The sequence below is a fragment of the Sitophilus oryzae genome, unplaced genomic scaffold, assembly GCF_002938485.1.
Source record: "Sitophilus oryzae breed Bouriz unplaced genomic scaffold, Soryzae_2.0 scaffold_178_pilon_pilon, whole genome shotgun sequence".
NCBI classification, from domain to species: Eukaryota; Metazoa; Arthropoda; class Insecta; order Coleoptera; family Curculionidae; genus Sitophilus; species Sitophilus oryzae.
The window spans coordinates 1,750,331-1,755,911 of record NW_022146490.1 but is presented as its reverse complement, the minus strand read 5'-3'; the positions used below and the strand labels follow the sequence as shown (position 1 = coordinate 1,755,911).

General features: G+C 33.6%; 1 pseudogene; it reads right to left on the bottom strand.

Moving 5' to 3' along the window:
- Positions 1 to 3,205: 3,205 nt before the first annotated feature.
- LOC115882631 lies at positions 3,206 to 4,729 on the bottom strand (annotated as a pseudogene).
- Between the last annotated feature and the right edge of the window lie 852 nt (positions 4,730 to 5,581).

Sequence of the window (5,581 nt, the reverse complement as noted above, 5' to 3'; positions counted from 1 at the left end):
CTGCAAACCTTAATCAAGTCTTAATCAAAGCACGTGTGTTTGGAATTTTGATTGTGGCTTAACACGACAGAATCGGGCTAGGCCTTAGGCAGATTTCTGAAATATAATATATATTTCCTTCGGCTACACACCCGCTTTACCCGACCCCTACGAGCGATATTTTACATAGATTTTAGTGATGTGTGCAGGGTTGGCATGATTTAAAGCACATGATTTAAATCATGATTTAAATCGTGATTTAAATCAAGTGATTCTTTTAATTTTAATCATGTGATTTAAATAAAAAAATTAATTTTATTGAAATTTGTTTTATAAATCAAAAAATAACGTTATAAAGAAAGTTTATAAAAATCTATCCTAGAACTATCAAAAATATTTCTATAACAGATAATAAATCGAAAAATAATTGTAAATTTTATAAAACTATATAAAAATATCTATTCATCAATTTAAATGTTGAACCGATTTTTGAAGTAATTTCGTGTGAATCCATAAGACCGCTAAACGCAGGAATTTGTTTTAAAATTTGACAAAAATTCGCTTTTTGAATACATATCATTCGCCGACTAGTGCCAGAACTAGGTTCTTCTGATATAGAGAATATATCTTCATTCCCGAAAATCTATAATCGTTGTCAGAAAATATGTTGTTTTTTTTTGAAACGTTGATATGTTTCCAAATTCTTACCGACCGACATTTTGATTTGCAGTAAGTACTTTACACTTTGAAATTAGATGCTGTACATTTGAAGGACCATCGTAAAGCTATACCATCTAAGCTTTTCCGGCGTTACAAGGAGGCACAAAAAGTACATTTTTACTCCGAATAAAACATTTTTTTAAAACATTAAAAATAATTTTTTAATCAATTTCAAACATTGCAAATAATACAAACAGTAACCGAGAAACGATTTGTACACTCGTTGAATTTGACACCTAATATCAGTTTAGTAATATATTTTTGTACTTTTGTGCTTAGGCGTAACAGTGCTTTACTTTTAAGCCTATAGCCGTTAAAATGACAAAAATTAATACCTTTGAGACGTTTCCAAAAAAACTTTTGATCTGAGCGATTTTTTGCGGAATATATTGGTGACCGATGTGGAAAAATGACACGCCCCGTAGAATTGTTAATGTTATCGGTATCGCTCAGAGTTATTGAGATTTAGCCATGACTTTAATTGGAAATAAGTCCTAGTCATTTGGAAATCCGATTTAAATATTGTTTTGAATTAAAATAAAAAAAAATCTGATTTAAATAAAAAAAATCCGATTTAAATAAAAAAATCTGATTTTTTTTTTTTTAAATCTTGATTTTTTCCAACCCTGAATGATTTTTTCCAACCCTAGGTTATTGATTGAAAAAGTATTTTTCACACACTAAATAACGCTTTAGGAACCGAATATTTTAGCTATACAGATAGAACAAACTCATTTAAAATTGAAAAAATAGTAAATTACAAATGAAGGGTCCAGGGGAAAAACTTTTTTCAATTTCTTAATTTTAGGATTTTACAATATTATAGAAGGTCTAACTGGTCCCTACAAAATATATAAACTATGCAGGACAATAAGTTGTTAGGACAGACTTAGAACTGACCCATGATTACTTATGGAGCAGTTGCCTGGTACACAAAACTAGAGCAACGGACGGCAAGGCTAAACCTATGCAAAGTCCAGAGACTAGCATGCGTTTGCATCACAGGAGCCATGAGAACCTGTCCAACAGCAGCAATGGAGGTCATTCTAGATCTAACACCACTGCACATTGTCATTGGTAGATATGCCAATGCGACAATGATTAGAATACACATCTGGAATTAGTACTGGGAATTGTCAGATCAGGGCTTGGAACACCCTCATAAAGGAAATACCACTCCTGGGTAACTCCCAGTGGACGATATGCCAAGAACGTACAATCCTCGAGAAACATCTCAATGTAGTATTGAGCAATAAAAGGATTGAAGAGCGAAACGCCCAGCAGTTAAAAGACCATACCATAACTTGGTATACTGGATGCTTCCAAACCAATACGGAACAGGGATCGGAGTGTTTTGGGCCGAGAGCTAAATATCCGAACCAATGGGCACTTACCCTAGTATCCTACAGGCAGAAATCTACGCTATCGAAAGATGCGTACAACTTATCTTAGATAGGAACTATCGGAAAAGAAATAGCCATCTTGTCTGATAGTCAAGCAGCGTTAAAAGCGATCAACTCAGTACCAATCAATTCGAAATTGGTCAAAGAATGCATAGAGAAGCTGAATAAATTAGGCAAAGAAAACAAAGTCCTCCTCCCTCTGGGTGCCTGCTCACCAAGGGATAGAAGGCAATGAAAAATGCAAATAATCTAGCTTAGGAAAGGAGCGAACACTCCACTAACTGACCAGAACCGCTCTGCTTTCCAAGTGGTAACCAACTCAAGGCGGAACTCAAGAACCTGGAAGATTCCATCCGCAACCTGGAATGGAAATCTTGCAACGGTCTAAGACACTGAAGAAGTTTCTGAGGGCTTATGATCAAAAATCACAGATCTTCCTGGGTTTAAGTAAGAACAATCTTCGGATTGTCACGGGTTTTTAACAAGACACTGTCTCCTCAATGAACACCTCAGTAGATTGAAACTAAGAAGAAACGGCGAATGCAGATTCTGTGGGAAGATGGGAAACACCAGTACACCTCATCACTGAGTGCGCCGAGACGACAACCATTTGTGCCATGAATTTTGGTACGACTGATATTGGAGATGGAGAACTACTCCTTCTATAAAAACCGTCCCAGATACTGGCTTTTGTCAAAGCCCTGGGACTGTATGATGAGTTATGACTCAAGAAAGGGGGACACAATGGATCTGTAAGGTCGCAGTGATTAACCCCCCTCCCACTCATTCTAAATTCTAAATTCTAGAACAGACTACATAGAGAAAAGGATATATGACAATGATAGTTGTTAATTCAAAATTCAAAGTAGCTGTTTTTTTCCCGTAATTTTTAGATGTGTGTTCAAATCACATAATCTGGCACTGGATAAACTGTAGACAATTTTATATACATATTTATTAACTGAATTTTAGGACTTACTGTAAGGCAAACAACAAGAATTCGGCTATGTCCTCCACGTACCACTCTGGCATTGCGTAGAACGCCGGTGTCTGAGGTGGGGGCAGTGGCAGTTCGGGAATAGGCTGTCCTGGCGCGGCACCCGTCACAAACTTAACAGGTACTCGGTGACAGAGGTATAGAAAATTAGAGAACGGCGCATCAGGTTCTTGTCTAGGAGACCAGCGTCTGCGCAGGCCTTGGATCTGAAAAAAATAAGAAATTGACAAGTTAGAGCCGATTCACACCACTATAAAGCCCCATCTAAACATCACATGTAAAAACAATATTTATTTTTATTTATTATTTATTAAGTATTAGCTTATTAATTAACTATCACAACACAATTTCTTTAAACCAAAACTTGTAATACAAAAACTAAACTGTCAAAACGAATGACAATGTTAGGAAATAAATAAATAAACGTGCCAATCCTTGACATTTACAGCAGAGCTACCACCCTAGTCCCCAGCGGGAAGTTTAAATTCTAGTTAGTCAGACCGGCGCCGAATATTTCCATGATTGGCAACAATGAATTTAAAAATCGTGCCCTCGATTACATAACTAAAAACTTAATTGGTGTCGCTATATATTTTTGAAATTAGGTTTTATCTACCGGATGATGCTAAAATATGTGGAGGTTTCCATTTAAAAAAAATCATGATGGCGTCCTATCCGTCAAATTTGGACGACACTAAAGACGTTTTAAACAATTTTAGCTTGTAAATCGACATCATCGCGCGGTATTACAAATGAAATATTTTTTTTAAATTGAGTGGGTCACTTAAAATAATGTACATATATCTGAACTTACTTATTTAATTTTTTCAATTGCTGTTTCCATCTCTTGATGAACTGTTTGTTTCTGCTGGCAAACGGCGTGTTCTTCCATTGCGCCTCAGCGGCTATCGTCTCGTCCAGAAGCCTCTGTAAGTCTTTGATGGCCCTTAACCTACGTTGATATTTTTGTAAAGCGGGTAAAAGGGACAAGTGGTGGCAGTGTAACGTTAGAAACCAGCAAATGGTCGAGAAGTTAGGAGTTGGGAATTCGTAAGTTTTACCTAAAAATAAAATAGAAGTATTAAATATTAATTGATTAATTAATTAAATTAACCGATTAATCAACCAATTAATTAAATTTAATCAAGTTAATTAATTTTAATTAATTATGTTAATTTAATTAATTATGTTAATTTAATTAATTAATTTAATTAATTTATTAATTTAATTAATTAACTAATTAAGTTAATTAAATTGACTTAATTAATTAAGCTAGTTAGATGTAATTAATTGAGTTAATTAAATTAATGAATTAATTATTAGTTAAATTATACTTCACTTTTGATGATAAAAAACTTTCAGCCAAAATCCTTTTGGGAATCTATGAGCGAATTTAAGGTCTATGGGCGGTCTGGCAGAATTCACAGGGGGATTATGGAATTATATTATTTAAAATATTTATTATAACAACAAACGCTATCTTTAATTCGATTCTTAAAAATAATGCTGGCCGCTAATTTTTCCCATCAAATTATTATAACTTTAACTAAATACAGGGTGTTCCGTAATAACATGCTAATATTTAAAGGAGAGAAAAAAAAATGTTTTATTTCTTAATTTCCTTACACATATGCCATACAACAATCACCGCATCAGATTTTCAGCGATTTGTCCCTGAAGTAAACTGACTTTAATTTTTTTAAGCAAAAAATGCGTCGAAATATGCGTCGAACAAAAAAATCAAGAGATAAAAATTGTTTCGAAATGAATGGAGATTTTGAAAATAATTTTTATTTTAAGAGAAGTCAATGGTGTATCAATTGTTTCTTCAAAAATATTCAATACATGGATAGAAGACATGAATCAAGTTTTATAAAGATATCTATAATAAGATCAGAGTTACTATAAAAAACAGTCTTTCCTTAGAAAATTTTAGCACCCTGTATTTCATTAATTAAGATGTTTAGGACATACATTCATATGAAGCTTTCCTCTTAGAATAGTTTCAAGAATCACCCCTTTAAATATTAGCATGTCATTAAGGAACACCCTGTATACAGGGTGGTCCGAACTGTATTCCGGAAACTTCCGTGACATATTCTGCAGATAAAAATAAGTAAAAAAAATTGTAAAAATGTATGTCCTAAAATGCTTAGTTTCGGAGATACAGGGTGTAGAAGTTTAATTTTTATTTCGATTTTTTCCAAATAATTTCTGAAGTAACGAGACATTTTTTATGTAAAAAGTCATGGAAATGTATATTTTTTCACTCGGTAGTTTTATACAGGTACGGACAAAAGGTTATTACATTTGAAAACAGTTAAAACACATGTAGGTGGCGCCCCCTACAAGTAGGAGCCATATTGATATCAAAATCAAATTTCTCATGTCAAAAAACTCTCAGACACCAATTTTCATCCAAATATTGACGTTACTTCCGAAATTATTTGGAAAAAATAGAGAAAAAAAAATTAAACTTCTA